We start from the raw sequence: 22,650 nt of genomic DNA on the forward strand, positions 1-22,650 counted from the left end.
TACTAATTTGTTTAGTATTAAAGTAGTATTTAATTTAATTAATATAACAATTAATTATTTTTTATTTTTAAAATTAATTTTTATTTAATAATTTTGAAGTTAAAAGAAAAGGTTTGAATAGTTTTGAAAAAAAACCATTTATATACTCATAGACATTAACTAAGTGGATTGTGTGAGATTAAGTCATTTGTTCATTTATATACTCATAGACATTAACTAAGTAGATTGTGTGAGATTAAGTCATTTGTTCGTTTTTATTGGTGGAATCAATGTTTATCATTGGAAAATGATATTTTTATTGGTCGAGTCCATCTTTATCATTGGAAAAGGATATTTTTTGTGTAGTAATGTGACAATGAAAGAATTTTACATGACTTAACACATTATATATAATTACTAACAGATATTTTAAACATTATCAGATATAGTTTTAAAAAGAAAGCATTCCTTATGATATAGTTGCTTAGTTAAATTTTGATATGTATACATGTCACATCTATATATTAAAAATTGATACTTTTCTTTAATCTCTTTGTGTAGCCTTTTTATTACCCTTCACCTTTTTCTCCTTTTCCCAAACTTATTTATGCAATTGCTTTTTGTGTATGCATTTCGGCTTGTTTCACCATATGTGCAAGAAGATATTGTCTTTTTCATTGAAAACCTCTTTGTAAACATTTTTCTTCTCAATGACAATCTTACCCATAATTATTCTTTAAGATTCTTACATTTACCTTGCATATGATGACTCTATCCGATCATAGAACTTTGTGAAACAATATGGTTTTTTCTTAAAAGACATGTAATTATAATATTAAAATACTGAATGGTAAAAATTGATTTTTTTTTTTCATTTATTACCCTAATTTGTATTCAATAGATATATAATATTGAAACAATGATGGGCAGATTTTACATTAATTGAAGTCATCCCTTAGGACAAAATTTAAAATTGATTATATGCATATTTTATTAACATTTTATTTATTTATTTATATTAAATTACAAATATTTACAAAACATCTTTTAAGAAAGTATTGCATTAAATCTTCTCCAACCTCCTCTTTTATACTTTTTTTATTAATTATTGTTTTGAAATCTTGTTGTTGATATATTTTTCAATGTTTTTATATTTAAGGTTTATTTTTTTAATATTCTATCTCATCAAGATTTTCTCGTCCAATATTTCCTTTTCATGGTTTTTTTTCCAAAATTCACTATCGTTAATGTTTTTATTTCTTTATCCCCTCTATTATTATGATTTTTTTTCTTTGATCTCTCTTGTTATCAAATTCATTTTTTTTTTATCTCTCTCGTTATTAAATATTTTTCTACAATCTTTTTTCTGATTGTTCCAAGATGTTATATCGCATATTCAATTTTGATGTAGACGACATGTCATTGTTCATTTGTGATACATTTTTCTTAAAATGAAACGTTTTTATGTTAGGTGGTTAAAAATTAAAGTGTTTTTTTTTTTTATTTGGATAAAATGATTTGGTTGACCTTTTGGAATAAGTTTATATATTTTAACATTAAACACTTAACTAAAAAAACGAAAAAGAAAGTGAAGGGTGAATGAAATTACTAGTAAAATATTAATTATAAAATGAAATAAACTATTTCACCACTTTTCTTAGAAGAAAATGTTATAAAAGTTTATTTTAAGTTGACATTATGACTTTTAGACAATGAATTGTAAACTTTAAATCTTAAATCCTAAATATTAGTTGTATTTAAAATATTAGAAAGAAATGACTTTAATGGAGTATAATAAATATACATTTATATTTATATTTATGAAAACTATTTTATTAATATAAAACTAACACAAAAAGGGTTGAATTGTTTTTCTACAAAAGTTTTGAACTTAAAAACTTATTTTCCTTTCGAGAGAAAATAATAACTCTATGAAAGCAAATTTTGATTGAAGAAAAAGAAATATGAAACAAATTCATCAAAGAATTTTATACCGATTGTTATTTAAATATTTTTCTTTAGTTACTTTTGGCCTTTATCTAAAAAAAATTAACTTACTTCTCCAAGAAATTACTCAAAGTATTATTTATAATTCTCTTTTCAGACTCCATGCACACAAAGTGTTTAAGATAAGCAAATATGAAGTATGAGCACATGCTTTAGCCAAATCATTTAAAGAAAGGGTAATACAAAGTTTTGCACAACTTATTTTTCATAGCAAAAGCTAAAAAATAAATAGTTAGTTTTGTTTGTTCAATTTCTTTTGTTGGTGAGTTTGTAATAGCTTTACATATATAAAATAAATCGTTCAAGATATTAAAACTCGTCTTTAAATAGTATTGTCTATTATATGTAGGGATGACAATGTGGTATTGTCTATTATGTGTAGGGATGACAATGCAGGGCAAGTCATACGAGCCATATGTTGGACAGACTTACTAATCTAGTCTATTGACCCATTTAGGTCCGTCCCGCATAACTCGCAATCCGCGCAGACCAACAACGGGGCGGGACTAGTTGACCCGCTGACCCGCTGACCCGCATAAATAAAAAATAAATAATTTTTTTTCAAGCCTTATAACAACCTTTATACTTGAATTCCTTTATATTTTTATCATAATGAAATTTTAATTTTGTAGGAGCAGAAATATGTTTTTTTATAATTAATGAAATTTACTTAATTTAAATATTTTTCTTATGTGAAATATTTTTAAAATAATTTTGAAACTTTTTTTTTACTTAATTTTTTTTCGCTCATTGTAACATATTATTTCAAAAGGTAAACACATTTTATCAATCGATCATTTGACATAAAATTGTGTTAAATTCCATGTTGGCCAATGTAAGATGGCAAATATTATGACAATTAATATAGGCCAATGACCTAGTATATGAAGTTTTTAACTATGACCTAGTACATGAAGTTTTTAACTATGCTTGGGTGGTTAAGCTTTCTTATGATTTTTATCCCCATCCTAAACTTGTAGAAGCTCTAAAAGCATATGGGGAGAGATTATTGATGGTAATAGAATTGTTGGAAGAAAGATGAGCCTTGTAAACGAGTTTGAAGTTGTTGTCACTGATGACGAGGTGGCAAGGTGAACTCCTTCTGTGTGATCTTTATGAGGTTGGAGTCAGAGTTGACATTGATAAAGACAATGAAAAGACATAACAATAGAATTTTAATGGTGTCACTAATAGAGGATGATGTTGTTGGTAAAAAGAAACATCATGATGTAAAGGTTATCGATGATAATTTTTTAAGGTGTTATCCATGAATAACTTATTGATGAATTATTCTGTAGGCAATTTACTAATGTATTAATTCATGAATATGTTATAATTATGTAAAGATTTATCAATAACTTATCCACATATTAGTCTATGAGTAAATTATTAATAGAATAATTTGTGAGTAAAATTACTACATGTACCAGCTTTGGACCCACAAAAATAAAGTAAATCAATTGTTCATTTTAAATTATTTTTGAAACTGTTATTACATTTATTAATTTTGAAAACAACTAAGTTTAATTCGTACTTCAAAACATAAACAACTTTAAATCACGAAAAAATATTTAATTTGATAGTTAAAATTTCAAATTGAAGGGATGTAAGGTTCATATCTCATTGATTAGCTTCCTAAAGGATAAAATCTTATCGTGAGTACAACATCTAACCTTGGATAGAGATTTCCTATTTTTGGTGATTGTTGGTGTCAAAGAACAAGTTGAATATAAAATATAGTGCATCATTTTGGCAAGACATACATCATAGAAATTACTTTGAAGAACACATGACAACACAAAGAACATCAGGGGTTGGGAGTGTGAAAAATAATGTAGGGTTTGAGTGAGTGGAAAGTAGTGTAGGATTTCAGAGTCACTACAAAAGAAAATGTATATTGTGGTGGTTATTTTCGTATAAACTGGCTTTTATAACCGCCACAATATACGCTTGTGGCGGTTTCCCAAACCGCCATAGAACTGGCTGCCATAAAGTTTAATGTAGCGATTTTACGCTACTCGCCGCAACACCCGTCACTTTAAACATAGTGCAAGTAGTGGCGGTTTTTATATGTAAGTAGTGTCGATTATAACTGTCGCAATTTACATTCATTGAAGAAGATTCTGGCGCCATAATATACGTAAGTAGTGACGTTTTTAACTGACGTAATTTTAATTATGAATAAACAAAATTTAACCACCACTTTTTTATAATTTGTTTTATACAATTATAAAATTTAACCACCACTTTTTCATAATAAAATAAAATAATGTATAAAGTTATAATCATCCATTCATTTCATTGAAAATTAAAACACACATAATAATGTTCAAAAATTTATATGTAATTGAAAATTAAAATACATAAAAATTTCATGCATCCCTAATCAAGTTTAAAATTACAACACATAATTGTTCAAAAGTTCATACATCCCTAATCAAGTTTAAAATTAAAACACACATGCCTAATCAGTTTTGCTTCCAGCACTTGATCCTATTACTTGATTAGGTGATGGAGCACCACTTCCATAATTTGATGCCTGAAATAAATAATTTTAAGTTAATGAATTTGTATGTTTATAATTATAAAATAAAAGACACTAATAAATATTTAAATATATTAATACCTCATTAGTGGATGCATGAACCAATTAGCTGCCATTGCAGCAAAATGTTTTGGAACATCTTTTCTTGAAGCAATATATGCAAGCAAAGTGTTAAACATTCTGGGGCTCTGGAACAACTCCATCAAACCTGCCAAAGGACAAAATCTACATAAATCCAAGAAATGCATATAAAAAACAAAATTTTGAGTAATAAATATTTCTTACATTAAAATAAAAAAAGTAATAAATGAATAGCGTAATTTTGAAAAGAAATTTGCTGACATACAACAATGACAACAAAAGTGATTAAGGTATCTCCCACTTAGGTGGGATAAATATCTACTATGAAAATATCAGTTTTCATTTTGTATAAGCTAGGGCATAATAGCATGTTATAACACTATCATGTCAAAGAAGGTTGTTACTAAACTAGTTATTATGAACCTTTTGACGTTATATAATTGCACATGTCATGCCACAATCTTAGCATAATGGAGTTGTTATAACACTATGATGGATAGGTATATTAAAAAAAACTTTTTTGCTCTCCTTTTCTGAGTTTCTCAAGCCACCATTATATATTCTTATATGATTTCTTGTGTTTTATCATTAGAAACATAGAGTTTGAAACTCTTCATAAACGATCCACACAAAAACACTTACACTTGACCTATTTCAAACTGACAGCCAAGACCCATTGCTCATTGACAACATTTTTGCACAAATATGGCATCCTCTGTTGGTCTACTCAACCATGCACATCCTATATTGTTCACATCCCGCAGTGTGCAACCTATTTCTCTGGCACATCCTTATGTGTTCTGTAGAGTGTAAGCTCTTCAAAGTTCATAATCATTTGTTCTGATGCATTTTGCAAATCACAGCCCCCTATCTATTTTATTTGGTACAGTAATACTTTTCCGCTCAGTACATCAACTTACTTAAAATTTGGTGTACTACTACTTTTCACTATACTTTAGATGAAGAGTGATTATGAATTTAGAATATTACTTTTGATCAGTGATTATACATATGCCTTTGATTTTGGATAATTATTTTTGATCGTTTAAATAGCATACACATACATACATAAATATATAGACATGTATGTTAAATGCATACCACATGATGATATGAAAATACAAAAGGAATTAACTATAGTACCTGGGCTTTTATCGAGCATCTATGTGTTGATGAGTTTTCTCCTCTATATTTTTCTTTACCTGAGGAAAAATGAAAAATAATGAATCATTTGATTTACAATATATTTATAAGTTTTCTCTTCTAGTTTTAGCAGAATAGGAGCTTCAAAGTAGTTGTGAAAGCCACATCTATTGGAAGTAGCAAAATTGTATCATGTTCCCTTATATGGAGAAGCCCACGTTACATTGTAAGGAGTCATATTGTTATCAATAATCCATAATAAGGTTATATTTAGTAGTGACCTAATTAACTAAGCTTTTAAAGTTCCCTTTGTATAAATTACAGTTTGTACATCATGTAATTACAAATTTCTTTGAAGTCTGTGTCTAATACAAATTGTCAAATAAAGATGGTATGCTATAACTTTTCACAGGAACTTCATGGCAACTCCAAATGGACCATATGTCTGAACAAAATTGGGAGCTACTTTGTTTACAGTTTATGAATATTTAAATTACTTAGTTAGCCTTTATATCTTCAAAAAAAAAGATTTTTTTTTCATTCTTCCTTAGTGTTAAGTATTGTGATGTATAATTGTATAGTGGTGGTGAGTCTACTATGTTTCCTAGAATTGTTGATCGTATGAGCAAGGAAATCAGTGTTCTAGCACCAAGCAACATGAAAATCAAGGTGGTTGCACCTCTTGAGAGGAAGTATAGTGTCTGGATTGGTGGTTCTATCTTGGCATCACTAAGTACCTTCCAACAAGTTTTTACCCAACGGACCCCCTTCCCCTTTACGTCAATTTACCTATAAAATGGATTAGTTTATGGAAGTATCGAGTGTTTACTTCATATTCTCCTTTAAGAAAAGCATTGAAAATGCAAGATGCAAGCTATATGAAATACCTAAGATGAGAATACCTCATACCTTCGCCACTACTAAAGCAGAACCAATCAATTTCAAGTATTGCTAGCAACAACATCAGGGTACATAGAATCCTACTCTTGGGGAGAAAAACACACCCTCAACTTTTTTTACTTAATTTCTCAGCAATGAAGAACGTCCAACATTTTTACGAAATGAAATTAGTGTTTTGAGTTAGGTCTTTATGGAATAAAATTAAACCACTAGTCCTACCAATAGTTCTCTGAAAGTATAAAACAAGCAGTTAAACTCAGTGGCGAAAGTGAGATGCATTAAAACTTTAAAGGCATATCTATACTTGTATTTTAATGGTACTTACTGATTTTTTTATGAATTTTAATGGTATTTTTTTGTCACTATATAAATTAGCCTGAACTAATTTTTAGCCTGAACTAATTTTTAGTTTGATTGAACAGAAGTAGAACAACAAATGCTAGGAGTGTGCAGGATACTGCGACTTTCTTTGTGTTAACTCAGCTCACAACATTATATTAAATTTGTAAGTGAGGTAGATTAGCAGGGTACAGAGACAACACATCAACCAAAAAATTATTGGAAAACACAATAATAAGGAGCAAAACACACATATAGGGCACGCGAGAATCCTTTGGAAAAGGCAGTGAATCCTCCTGGTCATTTTACCAATCAAGCTATTTTATACGGATTGACTCGAATAGCAACCTGACGCAAAAGGAAGCAATAAATTAAAAATCAATAGTGAGACACACTAGAACAACAAGACTAATTCCTTGCGCGCGAGCACAAACCTGGACAAAATCCTTGCGCGGAGGCGCCAATGGCGACGATGGCAGATAATGAATGGCATGATAGTAAGCGCTAGGTTTCACGATAGTGAATGGTGGATAGGGTGTGCGAGTGAGTGAAAGGTAGCAATGAGGGTGAGGGTTTCACAATGAGGGTTTCGCAAGGAGGTGCGCGAGTGAGTGACACAAGTGAGGGTTTCACAATGAAGGTTTTGCAAGGAGGGTTTCACGAAGGCTCGACGTGAAGAGGTTCGACGAGGATTTCATTAGGGTTCAGGTGTTTAGCAAAGAGAAAAGAGGAGAGAGGGGAGAGTCACAAATGAAGTTTTCAAAAACAATGTTAGGGTTCTCAAATGAATAGTCAAACCAAGTTTTCAAAAGAATAATTGGGAATAATGAGGAATGGTGTATGGAGGGAATCTGAAGGATAATTGTGACAGTTCGAACTGACATATTCTGAAGGATAATTGTGGCGGTGTTAAATGTCGTATTATACGGAAATTTGTGGCGATTATTAATAACCGTCATATTAAAACTGCCACTTTATACATTATTTTTTGTAGTGAGAGAGAAAATGCATTGTAGCACGATTTTGGAAAACTTTGAAACGGAAGATGATGTGGCATAGCCAGAAGTAGAGGGTCTGTGAGAAAAAGTAGGGTTTGGAAAAGTTAGAAAGGCAACAAATGGATGGGAAATGAAAGAGGACACAAGTGGATGGGGAATATGAGAGGTAGAGTGAGTGTGAAGTGAGACTTTTACTTTAGGCGATTTTCCAAACGTCATGTATTGGGAAATCCAAACATAGTGCATTGGGTTTGCCACATGTAATGTTTTTATTTATCTGACAAATGTGTTTTTCAATTTTTTTTTAATTTTATGTGTGGCACATGACAAAACTTGCATTAGTGTTCCCTCAATTGTTTTAAAAGTTTTTAACTAAGGTTATTTCCTTTTTTAAAATTTAAACTCAAATAAAATATTATTTTAAAATATAATCCAAATAAAACTACATAATAAATATCAATACAAATAAAACTACTCATTTAAAAAAAACTTCAAAAATTTTATTCAAAAATTTAAATAAAAAATTATAAAAAATAATACTTCATTCTAAAAAAAATACACAAATAAGAATTCTTAATATTGAATATAGCCACACTATATTAATCAACAATAAATTAAATATTTATTCGTTATGCACATAATAAAAATATCAATTTGATATTTATTAGAAATTTTACCTCTTTGATATATATGGACACGAATTTCATTCTACCTCTACTTGTAATAACACAACAATGTCCATCATTCATGTTTAACGTACTAGTTCATGCTTATTCGCTAATTCCTAAAGAGGAAAGAATTTTGTACGCACATGATTTGAAGCCTCTATATATTCTTCTTGAAACCACTATAGCAACACAAGGTGGAAGATTGAAACGACATAGACACTTAAATCCTAACTTTTATGATGTGTTTGGATGAGAGTGAGAGTAGAAATGGAAGAAAAGGATGAGAGTGAGAGTAGAAATGGAGAAAAGGAGGAGAAAGTAGGACTATTTAGATGTACGGAAGTGAGTGATGAGTGGAAAATTTACAGGTAATGTGATTGGGATATAAATAAGAATTAATTATTTCATTTATTCATTTAACAAATGCTCTTGGCTTGAATTTGTTAGGGTTATTTTTTAATTAATGGAATTAAATATGAAACTTTATATTTAAAGATGTATATATATTTGTGTGTTTCAACCGTTTAATTAAAGAAAGAAGTTGTGAATTATTTTGATTGAAGCAATATTATTATTTTATAACATAAAGGCAATAATTTTTGTAAGTAAAATTCTTTGTATGATTATGGAAAAATAAATTTGTGAATGAATGTAACATGCGCATTAAATTTTAATAAGGAGACAAAATTACGAAGTTTCAGTAAAACCAAGGATATAAAAATTCAATTAAAAATATAAAATATAATAAGATACGTAAATAAAGTGCATGCCTATTCTATATTAGCCTTAAGTTCTTGGATTATGTCTTCAATCACATTAATCGGACATGATTAATCAAATGATGGACATGCTTAAGACCATGAGAAAGGTAGTGGGATATGGTATTTAAACCTAATTGGAGGTTTTGCATACCTTGTTGTAATCTCTTAATACCACCCCATATTTAGTTTAACATGTTACCATATTCGGGAAGTCGATCTTGATGTGCTTCAACCTCATAAAGAACATAATTTTACTCACACTTTAAAGTTTTAATAATAAATTCTTTGATAATCATGAATATATCCACTATTTTAATTGAGTTTTATCTAATTGAGTTTATTTTGGCCTTAACTATTATTTATGTTAATGTTGTGTTTTAGTTACAATAGACAACCTAATATTTCTTATAGCAAACGGTCTGATAAAAACTATTGACTAGATAGTCTAAATGCAACATCTACCAATGCAAGTGAGCTAAATCACGTGAAAGTCCAAGTTGTTTATTTGAAGAAAAAAAAATGAGAAATTAAGGTTGAGTACAAAAATTAGAGTTAATTCTACAATATCTTAGAAACATAATTGAAAGAAATTTTTTTGTAAGGATATTCTCGAATTTATGAAATTAAAAATCCCTTTTTAAATGTACCAAAAAACAGAGCAAATCTCTTTCGAAGATATTGTTTAAGTAAATTTCCTTCAAATATCTATCGCAACAACATTGAATTTAATTATAATCAATACGCAAATCTGAACGGAGTTTGGAACCAAAATATTTAGAAGAGAAGTGAGAACGAGATCTGGAACTGATTGAGAAAAAATTATCTACTTAATAATTTGAAACATAAAAGAAACATTTGATAATTTAAAAACAATATATTGAGGTGGATTCTGATTTCGATTTTGTCCAAAGAAAATAATATTATAAAAGTTACTTTTGAGGATGAACAGGGCATCATGTTTTAGCGCGTTTCATCACGTTTGAGTGAGTTTTCATAGTCAAATAACACTCTTAGACCTAGATTTATTTTTATTTTGCTTTCATCTTCTGCATGGAATACTTAAACCTTTTGGTTGATTCCTTTGTGATTTCCCATTGAGTTTTGAGGTTCTGATCAATACAAGTTTCATTTTTCAATTTTGTGTAGCGGTTTGTTTTAACCTTCTGAACTTTTTTTTAATCTGGTTTTTTTATAAAAGGTTGTTCTTGAATGCATGTTGAGGGTTTAATTCCTTTCTCTAATTTGGATTTCTTGTTTAGTTCGCATTATTTTAATTAATCTCTTAGGCGCATGATTCAAGAGGTAAAAGAGAAACATCTCATAAGTAGACACATGAATACATGTTTTGTTGATAAGGTTCAGTTGAATTGGATTAACACATGCTTGTTTTAGTTTAACCTTGTGTGAGAATGAAGAATGATAATCTTTAGATAATTTGTGAAGAATTCATTGGTGGAATAACTTGAGAATTACCTACTCTTCATTCATCTTACAACGTCTATTATATACTTATACTCAATAATCACAACCCCCATTTACTTTATCGTTATTGTTAATTTTTATGTTGGAGATAAGTTTTGATTCTATTTAATGGACTCACTATTGGATTCCTTGGCAGACAGGTTGTGGTCATCTGACCTTATCTATACTATCATCTCTTTGACATTAAACGATTTATCAATGCGTTAAATGATCTAATCATGAATCATTTTATTTAATTACTAAACAACAACTATCAATGCATTTTTTCGATTTTTTTCGTGCGGATGTTGTTGTGAACCATGGTAACCACTGTCGTGTTGTCATACATAATTTATTTTGACCACATTCAATTTTTCAAGGATCTCTCATTCAGAAATGTGACCAGACTAATTTAATGTTGGCCTCCAACCTCAAATCGAACCCTACATGTAAAAGTATATGAGTTATTAGAAGAGCGTAAGGTAGAGGTATGCCATTATTGCAATTTGACATATGGAAAATGATATGGTATGGCCAATTAATGACAATGATAAGTTCATCACTCACATCATGAAGATATCATCATATAGTAGTTGTGCGTAGCTATTGCCACGTGGATGGGGAATGCAAACATATACGCAATATAATAATTTATCCTTAGCAATTAAACTTCCTACTTTCTTGCATTGACAACTGTGAAGCTACACTCTTAACATTTCATCCAAAGCATGACCCTTGTCATAATTTAGGTCATTAGGAATGTGATGACTTTTTTACGGCAAGTGTACCACATCAAAAGTAATAATTTGTCCCTAAGGACGGATGTCAAACCCATAAGAAACAGTTGAATTATCAAGTATAAGATTCACTAAATAGAAAAAAAAATAAAGTTTGTTGGAAATTTGTTGTTTATGATTGTAAGAATTGTAAAGAAAGCAAGTCAAAGAGTTTGTTGGTTTAATTGGGAAAATTGGGATTAAGGTTCATCCTTCTTACTCTTTTGTATTTTAAAAAGCATAGTAATGTTCTATCCTTTGATTGATGTTGATGCCTATATAAAAATCATTTATATCGATTTCTCGAATATAAAATTATTAAGAGAGTCTCATAAATATTGATTCTTTGTATATTTATAAAAACTCTTTAGCATTATGATTAGATGTTGATAGTAATCAACATTTCAAATTTATTCCTAATTTTCAAATATGTTAAACATTATCATTTGTGATAGAAACTTAGAGATATTTTTCAGTCAAATCTAAGGATTTAGATCATGATAAAAAAACATTACAAATAAAATGACAATACCAATCATCAATCAAAAACAAAATATTATATTTAAATATCACCTCAATACATAAGAGTTTGAACAAATTACTCTCAATCCCAAATGGTAGAATTAGCCACTCATGTTGGCCCTTACAAGCATGGAAAGCAAGAAAAGAAAATTTGGGATGTTTCTCCTTGACGGATGTCTCTTCTAGGGTTTTCTATCACCTCCTATTCTCCCATTGATGTCTAGGGTTGTGTCTCATGCCTTATATTTAACCTAGTTGGGCTTGGGCTAAATGACTTCTTGCCTGGGTGTGATTGGGCCCATCTGGGCGAGTTGGACAAAAACAAGTCCAACGTCTCTAGAGTGATCTCGCCTGGGTAAGATTGAGCTCGCCTGGGTGAGTGGTGAAGCATTCCAACTTTCCCTTTTTATCTGAATATATTTTCTGTTTGCCCTTTCATCTCCATTTTTCCTTAGAATCTCGAAATTAACTCATATTTGGAAATAAATCGTTTTTATTCAAATTATAATCACAAAATATGTAAAAAGTTTTAAATTCATAAATTAGGGGTTATATTATAGTTATTTTATCAATTAATATCCATAAGTGTCTATATTTTAATATGAAATATTATTAAAATATGACACTTATCAGAATGTTAGTTAGGTCAAACTTTTGACACTCATATTTCAAGTTGAAAAAATTAATCTAATAATCTAGAGTGATCCAAATCTTCTTCTTCAATACCCCTGTGATTAAATCATCAATGTCGAGAAGTTTCAAATTTGTGTAACTTACGAGATTGTCATAACATTGACCTTTCCATGCCACGAATCTATCCAGTGACTGAAAAGATGGGACATGAGAAATGTAAATCCAACCATAACAAAGAACGAAAAATCCATGACCTTTGATTGCACACGAGAGGTCTAGTATTATAATAGACATAATATATTTTTCATTTAAAAAATAACAATAATGATCTAACAAATGGGGGAAAATAGGTAGGTTTGGTGGAGGACAGTTTGAGTTATCAACATGCATTGGTTCCTTATCCTTCCATTGGGAGGGACCCTTTGCCTCTTTGGTCTAAAAGATGAGGAAGTCATGATATATAACTTGCAAAAATATTAGGCAACCAAATTGATTTACCACAACTAATTCATTTTATAATAAATAAAAAATAAATTCAAAATAAAAATTTATTTTGATTTTAAATCAAATAACTCATTTAATTCATCTTTTACACAAAAATAAATAAAATTACACAATTTTACTATTTTTTTAAATTGAAAATTATTATGTTTGGTAATATCAAGTGACAGGGATCATATATGTATGGTCATTTTTAACACATAATGTTGCAACTACATAACCGATCATGCTTCCTTACACAACTGATTATGATGAAGCACATAATCGATTAGGTGTTGATCCGATCGGTCATCGGTAGTCGATGACGTCAGCAGTAGAGAACCACGTGGACCACTCGCGAGGTGACACGCGGACCAGGTGACAGGTAGATCGGTTGTCACTAACCAAATGACCACCGACAGATCAGGCGGCAGCGAAGTCAGGGGACAGATCACCCAGAACGGTGATCGGTGGTCAGTAACCAAGTGGCCACCAACAGACCAGTTCCCAGATGAACGCCTGGGGGCAGAACGCGGGAAGCAATAGAGCATGGTCATCGGGGTCTCGTGTTACACGCAGTTAAACTGGGACTGAGGTTCCCAGCGAGAGCGTTACACACGGACCGCGCATGGGCACATGTCAGGGAATCGCGCACGAGAGTGGCCTGAGGGAGCTAGTAAACCGATCAGTGATTGGTGATTCCCTCAACCCATTACGTGCGTGAAGGGTAAGCCGTCTACGTAGAGAGCCACGCTTGGTGAGTGTGCCTAGACCAGCCACACCCGGCGTTCTCCTGAGAGTATGCGATTTACCCAGGTGGAAGAAATATCCTAATTTACTCCGCAAGGGAATGACTTAGGCGCACAAAGAGAAGCGCTAGAGCCCTTTGAGTAGTGACACGTGGATGGTTAGATGTGAGTTACATACCTCCACGTGTCACCATCTGAGAGGGGCGCGACCCAGATAAAGGTGTACTCCGTACCACTAAAGGTACAGACAAGCGCAGTCAAGCGCAGAGACGCGCGGACACGCACAGACACTCACACTCTACTGATTCTGGAGGTACGTTGTCGCAGAGAAGCATAACAGGGTTCTGACACATGCAAGAAAGCATAACAGAATTCTGTTAGGCCCAGATGCAGGCGGTGCCATAAAACAGAATCAGGGTGAGAGTGAAAAAAAAAGGGAGAGAGAGCAAGAGTTTTTCACACACACTACTAGTTTTTCTCATTTTGGTGGTTCTGTGGTCTAACTTGATCGTCGGAGTGCAATCGGCCGCTAGAGGCGCCGTATGTGTGTTTTGCAGGTCGCGTTTGGAGATCCAAGAGAAGGTTCTGAGGGTGACTTTGCAGAGAACACAGTCGCGTAGACGGGACAGAGAGTGCTACAAAGCGATTCCTCCACGTTCGAGTTGTCGGCAAGATCATTTGGCGCCCACCGTGGGGCCCGAGTGAATCGTGGTCCCATATATACCTTAGTTTTGAAGCTCACCAAAGTTTGACCAAGTTCTTTGCTAGGGAAAGATGCCGAGAAACAGACAACCATCACCTGCGCCATCTGCTGACGAAGGAGCTGTGACAATGGCGCAGGTCCTGGAGATGGTGCGCACGCTGCAGGATAACGCCGCAGCGTCGAGAGTTGAACAAGAAAGGATGTAGACGGAGTTGGCTGCGTCGCAGAGTAGGAACGACGAGCTGAATCGCGTCAATGAAGAGTTGAGGAGGACGTTGCAGGCGCAGAGGGAACACGCGGTTGACGAAAGGATGTCGAGGCAGCCGTCGCCTCCAAGAGCGTTCCCCATGCCATTCTCCCCTGAAGTCATGGGAACCATGGTGCCTCCCAACATGGTGGGGGTGAAGGCATCGTTCACAGGGGTAGAAGATCCGGAGGCGCATCTGACGGCGTTCCACACCCAGATGATGTTGTCTGGGGGCTCAGACGCTGTGTACTGCAAAATGTTCATGAGCACACTAAGCGGAATCGCCATGGAGTGGTTCGTGAGCTTACCAGAAGGACATATCACGTCTTTCCCTCAGTTTTCAAAGCTTTTCACTGAGCAGTACATCGTCAACAAAGCACCCGCAGTGGTGTCATACGATTTGTTCGATGTACGACAATACCAAGGCGAGTCGCTGAAGGACTACCTCAACCGCTTTTGAGCACAAGTGGTTAGGCTGCCCAGCAAGGATGAGGACATGCTGGTGCACGCATTTAAAAAGGGAGTGCTGCCTGGCCCCTTCAGTGAGTCCCTCATCAGGAGCCATCCTAGCACCTTTGCAGAGATCCGACGACGCGCGGTGGCGCACATAGTGGCAGAAACAGAGGTTTCTGAGAAAAGAGGGAGTGCTGCACCACCAAGACCGCGTGGAGGGCAAGGGAAACCGCAGCAGCAAACAAGGGTGCATGAGGCCAAGGAGGGGAAAAGGGTGCGGGAAAAACCTCGTCCCTACGCACCAGGCAAGGACCAGGGCAGAGGGCGTGCAAGGGAGAACAATGCACCCCCAAGATACAATTTCATGGTGGGATTGGCGGATCTCATCGCCCTTCCTGCTGTAGCAGCGAGACTACGCGTACCGGAGAAGACAGATAAGGTACTTGGTAGGAAGAAGAATGAGTGGTGTGAGTTTCACCAGGCCTTTGGCCACACACTCCACTCCTGTTTGGCGTTGGGACACCAACTGGCAGAGTTGGTGAAGTCTGGGTTCCTGGCAGACTACCTGCGTGAGCCGCAGGGTGATCGCGCGTCGGGATCCCAGGCTGGAGAACAGCAGCATGAAGTCCCTGTACACGGGGAAGTGCAAACAATCGCGGGGGGCTTCTCTGGTGGGGGATGCACCGCGTCACAGAGAAGGAGGTACGCTCGATCGGTCATGGCGGTAGACTCGGTAGACGAGAGCCATTACCCTGAAGTAGATATTGTCTTCAGGAAAGCTGACCTACGGGACGTTGTCCCGCACGATAACGACCCTGTGGTCATTTCCCTCATCACGGCAGGAAGACGAGTGCACATAGTGCTCGTAGATCAAGGAAGCTCGGCAGACGTCATGTTCTGGCCGACGTTAAACAAGTTGCAGTTGTCCCCTGATCAACTGAGGCCGTATACCGGGTGTCTCTACGGTTTTGCAGGAGATCAAGTAGAGGTGCGGGGATACATTGAGCTGAGGACAACGTTCACTGATGGGACGATAGCCCGCACCGAAAGGATAAAGTACTTGGTGGTGAATGCCCCTTCTGCGTACAACATTTTGTTGGGGAGGCCAACACTCAATAGGTTGGGCGCAATACCATCAATGAGGCACATGAAGCTGAAGCTGCCGTCGATGGAGGGGACCGTAATAACCATCAAGTCGGATCAGGCTGAGGCTAGACGCTGTTATGAGAGCAGCCTAAAGCAGAAGAGAAGTGTATGTCACGTCACCACGACACCACCACCAGGTGTGCGCGAAGAGCGATCGGTGGTTAGGGAGACACAGGGCGCTCAGAGGATGGAGAACGCCGCGGTGGGGGGCTCCCAGGTAGCTCAGATTGAAGAAGAAAAGGAAGGCGCGATCGCTCCTCGCGAGTCAGGGATCGCGAGGGCGGTCATCGCCAGTGAGAGAAGGCCCCACCCAGCTGAAGGATGGGTCGAAGTGGACATCAGGGGGAAAAAGTTCAAATTGGGGGGATCCCTCGTTGAAGAAGAGCGAAAGCTGATTATTGGTGTTATCGAGAAGCACATGGGTGCCTTTGCATGGTCAGCGTCCGACATGCCAGGAATCGACCCCGATTTCCTTTGCCATCGTCTGTCGATGGATCCTAAGGTTCGACCTGTGCGACAAAGGCGAAGGAAATTCAACGAGGAAAAGAGGAAGGTGGTCCACGATGAAGCGCAGAAGCTCCTTGCTGCAGGGCACATCAGAGAGATCCAGTACCCCGAGTGGCTAGCGAACGTGGTACTGGTTCAGAAGGCAAGCGGCAAGTGGAGAATGTGCGTGGACTTCACTGACCTCAATAAGGCATGCCCCAAAGATTCTTACCCCTTACCCAGTATAGACGCCCTAGTTGATAGCGCATCAGGGGGGAAGCTACTCAGCTTCTTGGATGCTTTCTCAGGGTATAACCAGATCAGGATGCACCCCATGGATGAGTGCAAGACCGCGTTCATGACGGAACGGTCTTGCTATTGCTACAGAGTCATGCCATTCGGATTAAAGAACGCGGGGGCTACCTACCAGCGACTCATGGATAGGGTACTCTCGCCCATGCTGGGAAGGAACGTACATGCGTATGTAGATGACATGGTGGTCACGTCCCAAGAGAAGAAGCATCATGCAGCTGATTTGGAGGAACTATTCACCACCATCGCCAAGTACAGGCTGAAGCTCAACCCTGAGAAGTGTATTTTTGGCGTGGAGGCTGGGAAGTTCTTGGGTTTCCTCTTAACAGAGCGGGGAATCGAAGCTAACCCAGAGAAGTGCACAGCAATCGTGGCAATGAGGAGCCCGACGACGGTGAAAGAGGTGCAGCAGCTCACCGGTCGCTTGGCAGCCTTATCCCGGTTTATGTCCGCTGGAGGGGAGAAAGGTCATCCGTACTTCCAGTGTCTTAAACGCAACAGCAGATTCCTTTGGACACGGGAGTGCGAGGAGGCCTTCATCAAACTGAAGGAGTATCTGGCGAGCCCACCAGTCTTGCGTAAACCTCAGGTGGGCATCCCTCTTCGTCTATATTTTGCTGTGACGGAGAGAGCAGTCAGCTCAGTCCTGGTGCAAGAGCAAGACCAGGCCCAGAGGCCTGTGTACTTCGTGAGTAAGGTGCTGCAAGGCCCTGAAACGAGGTACCAGGCCCTCGAGAAGGCTGCCCTGGCGGTGGTATTTTCAGCAAGGAGACTCAAGCATTACTTCCACAGCTTCACAGTGGTGGTGATGACAGATCTGCCTATCCAAAACGTGCTGAAGAAACCTGACGTAGCAGGAAGGATGGTCAAGTGGGCGGTGGAATTGTCAGAATTTGACATTCAGTACGAGCCCCGAGGACCGATAAAGGGGCAGGTGTTCGCGGACTTTGTAGTCGAGCTGTCGTCGATCGCGACACCTGCAGAAGGTTTAGATTTCCGATTGGTGTTATCGGTGGATGGCTCCTCTAATCAGCAGGGGAGCGGCGCTGAAGTCATTTTGGAAGGCCCAAATGGGGTACTGATCGAGCAGTCCCTCCGCTTTGCGTTCAAAGCCAGCAACAATCAGGCGGAGTACGAAGCCCTGATCGCAGGAATGTTGCTAGCAAGGGAAATGGGAGCAAGAAACCTGCTGGCCAAAAGCGACTCCTTGTTAGTCACCGGGCAGATTACAGGGGAGTTCCAGGCAAAGGATCCACAGATGGCAGCCTACCTGGAGTATGTACAGCTCCTGAAGACGTCCTTCACCGAGTTTGAATTGGTGCACGTGCCAAGAGAGCAAAATGCCAGAGCAGACCTGCTTGCCAAGCTGCCAGCTCAGGCAAAGGGGGGAAGCAGAGGACCGTCATTCAGGAGACCTTGAAGGTACCGCGTGCGTTCGTGTCAGACAACCAGGTACTTCATGTGTACAAATCAATGGGGCGCCTAACGATCGGTCATCGGTCGTTGACCCAAGAAACGTTGAAAGCACCAAGGGTGAGAGCGCGACCGTCGAAGATCGATGAGTCGATGGAGGTCCGCGCGGTGAAGGAACCCGACACCTGGATAACGCCATACCAACTATATTTAGAAGATGGTGTACTCCCACTTGATTTGGCGGAGGCAAAAAGGATAAAGAGGAGCTCAAGTAAGTTTACTCTAATTGATGGAAACCTCTTTAGATTTGGATTTTCTCACCCTGTGCAGATCTGCGTGCACGGCGAGCAATGCACCAGACTCATGTCTGAGCTGCACGAGGGGGTGTGCGGAAGCCACGTAGGTGGTCGCGCTTTGGCAAGTAGGATACTCCGCGCGGGGTACTACTGGCCAAAGCTGAAGGAAGACTGCGTGAGGTTTGCTTAGCGTTGCAAACAGTGTCAACTTCACGCGGACTGGCACAAGGCACCTCCTGAGGAGTTGAGGTCCATCCATAGCCTGTGGCCATTCCACACATGGGGGATCGACATCCTAGGACCTTTTCCCCTGGCGATAAGGCAGATGAAGTTTCTCATCGTGGCCATCGAGTACTTCACCAAGTGGGTGGAGGCAGAACCAGTCGCCCACATCACCGCACAGAAAGTCGAGCACTTCGTCTGGAAGAACATCGTCTGTCGCTTCGGAATACCCAAGAGGCTGGTCTCCGACAATGGCACCCAGTTCACGAGTCACCAGCTGAGGAAGATGTGTGAGGAGTTAAAGATACAACAGGTTTTCGCTTCAGTGGAACACCCACAAACCAATGGGCAGGTGGAGTCGGCCAACCGAGTACTGCTCAGGGGGCTGAAGCGAAGACTAGACAAGGCTAAAGGAGGCTGGGCGGAGGAGGTCCCCCGAGTCGTATGGTCTTATCATACCACCCCACAGTCCAGCACCCATGAGACACCCTTCAGCCTTGTCTACGGGACCGACGCCATGATTCCCGTGGAGATACAAGAGAGCTCCCCCAGATTCTTGAATTTCATTGCTGAAGAGTCCAATGAAGAGAGAAAGGTGAATCTCGACCTATTGGACGAAGTGCGAGAAGAAGCCAGAGTCAGTGCTGAAGCCATAAAAAGAAGAGTAGAACGGAGGCACAACTCTAAGGTGAGGCTCAGGCGCTTCCAGGAAGGTGATTTGGTGATGAGAAAGGCGCATCAGAATGAGATGGAGAACAAGTTGTCTCCAAAGTGGACAGGCCCATACAGAGTGGTTGAGACGTTGGAAAACGGAGCTTATCGGTTAGAAACTCTGGAGGGAGGAGCAATCCCCAGAACGTGGAACGCCACCCACTTAAAATTTTACTTCAGTTAAGTTGTAAAGTAGTTGCGTTCTCGCGCTAAAGATACATGCTTTGTATGTAGTGGAAACAGTTGAACAGACAAGGGGGCACTCTTTTCCCTAAGGAGGGTTTTTGACGAGGCCACCCAATGAAAAAAATTTCCAGCATATCAAGTGTGCGCAAGTATTAAAGTTAAAATCCTCCTTGCCCCAGGCGCAAGTGCAGGTGATCGGTTAGGCCTTACTCGCCCTAGGCGCGAGTACTGGCACTGATCTAGGTCTTCCTCACCCCAGGTGTGAGTGCAGGCGACTAGGGTTTGAAAAGCCAGGGGTGCTAGTAAGACCAAGAGAGGGAAAGGAAAGATTTTGACAAATGTCCTTACCCACTTGGCATACACCAATATTGGCCCAGTAAGGCTCTTAGTTCGAAACCCTTCTCACCCCAGGAGTGAGGCAGGGAATGAACGACCCAATCCGCCGAAGGGTGATGACCTCAGGGAAGGTAAGAGGGGTTAGCGAGAAACACTTTTCTTTCCCCAAAACGAGGCATCACCTCGAGCGATCGGTGTCAAAGTCCTCTATGCACTTAGCGCTAGAGCGACAGAGAAGCTAAGTGAAGATCGAAGAACGATCACCGATGAGTTGTCAGTGATTGGTTAGTGGCACAAAGCAGCGCACAAGGGCTATTAAAGACAAAGCTAAGGAAGTCGTTAGTCGCGATCAAAGTAGAGGCCAAGATCGAAGAGTACAAGATCGCGCTAAACCTAAGCTAGCTAACAGTTAATCGTGTGCATAAAGAAAGGTGAAGCTCAAGAAAAATACAAGAGAAGAAGCTTATACAAATTGAGAGTATGTATTCACACCAAGTCTTATACAAATTCCAAGTACTAAAAAGTTGTGCAGAAGTATAAATTTACAAAAAAGAGAAGAGATCAAGGAGGAGGGGTGAGCTTTCCATCTACCACTTCATGATAAATGCTGAATTGCGAGAGGTCCAAGTCTGGGAGAACGCATCGGATTTGCTCGAGTGCCAGCTCGAATCCGTCAGTAAGGGCGTCAGCACCCACGTTCATCAGATCGACTTTCTCCGCCTCCAGTTTTTGCCTTGAGGCCTCCACAGCATTTTTCTCGATGGTAAGGGCAGCAAGGGAAGAGGCAGCTTCTTCCAATTGTCCCTTGGCTTCAGATAGTTTGCCCACCACCTCCTCAAGCTTCTTCTCTCCAGCAGCGGCCGCTTCCTTGGTGGACTTGAGCTCCCCCACTAGTTGAGAGTTCAGTTGGCGTAGGGAGGAGGTCTCGGCCCGCAGCTGCACCACCTCGCAGTCCAGAGAGCTAACGGTTTGCCCCATCAAGATCTCAGTCTTGATGGTCTCTTGGACCTGCGCTAGGTACTCCCTCCTAGCTTTTTCCACCATGCCCCGCATCAGATCTACGGACCCTTGGGTAGCTTCGAAGTCACTTCGCAGTGACTCCTTGTCATGCTCAAGCTCCTTTACCCTCTTCTCCAGGGCTATTTGCTTGCGGTGCTGGGTGGAAAACTCCAAAGAGAGCACCATCTGCCTAGCCAGGTGCATGTCCACCTCATCACCGTTCCATTCGACGAGCTCTCGGTTGCTGATGAGTTGTCGAACCAGGGTGATGACCCGACTGAAGTTCTTGTGGGTAGCCCCCGAGACGCTTGGTCGCGAGCTGGACCCACCACATTCAGCAGTAGCAGTGGAGGTTGGCAGTGGTGGCGGGAGACCCCCCGGATGAGCAGAAGCGCCCCCAGCAGGAGGAGCAGATGGACCAAGAGATTGGCCTGCTGGGGGGGGAGATGACGGTTGAGAAGCTGGAGGCGGCTGTTGGCAGGGAGAGGGAAGGCACGTGGGCTCTGGGGCAGGTTGAGTAGAGGGAGGAGGGGGTGAACCTTCCTCTAGCTCCACCACCTCAATCTCCCCAGGCTGAAGAGATGAGGCCCCCTCAACCGCTGGCAGTTTCCTCTTGCGGTGTATAAGAGGAGAGCCAGAGCTTTCCTCTTCGGTTGAGGGAGCAGCAGCAGCAGCGGCAAGTGAAGTAGAGGCCTTCACCAATCTTTTTCTCTTCCTTCCTTGCTCGGGGCCTTCAGCTGGCGCGACCGAGAGAGGAGGGGCTGCAATGGGCTCGGTGGTGGAAGAAGAGGAGCCAGTTCCTTTGGTCCCCCGAAGCTTGGCAAGCTCCAGCAAAGCTTTCCTCCTGTCTTTCCCTGACATTGAATCTACATCGATGGGAAAAAGAAAAGTTAGATGGCCTAGTTACGCAAGTAAGTCAAAATGTATGCAAGCATGCATGAGAATGTGCAAGTATCCTAAGAGGTGGAAGAAGAAGAGGTACCTATGTACTTTTTCAGGGCCAACACATCGAACTCATCTTTGATGAGGCGAGCAGAGTTGTACTTGGCCCCCAGGAACAACCCACATAGCTTGCGCTCGTAGGGGGCCATGGCTTCG

General features: G+C 39.0%; 1 long non-coding RNA gene across 1 annotated transcript; it reads right to left on the minus strand.

Moving 5' to 3' along the window:
• Nucleotides 1-4,255: 4,255 nt before the first annotated feature.
• On the minus strand, nucleotides 4,256-5,815 carry LOC137817386 (uncharacterized). The gene is made up of 3 exons (XR_011081958.1): nucleotides 5,756-5,815; nucleotides 4,613-4,739; nucleotides 4,256-4,525 (listed from the first exon to the last, which is right to left on the minus strand). It is a non-coding gene; the product is annotated as an uncharacterized lncRNA (long non-coding RNA).
• Between the last annotated feature and the right edge of the window lie 16,835 nt (nucleotides 5,816-22,650).

This window comes from Phaseolus vulgaris, unplaced genomic scaffold (assembly GCF_000499845.2).
Source record: "Phaseolus vulgaris cultivar G19833 unplaced genomic scaffold, P. vulgaris v2.0 scaffold_41, whole genome shotgun sequence".
Classification (NCBI taxonomy): domain Eukaryota; kingdom Viridiplantae; phylum Streptophyta; class Magnoliopsida; order Fabales; family Fabaceae; genus Phaseolus; species Phaseolus vulgaris.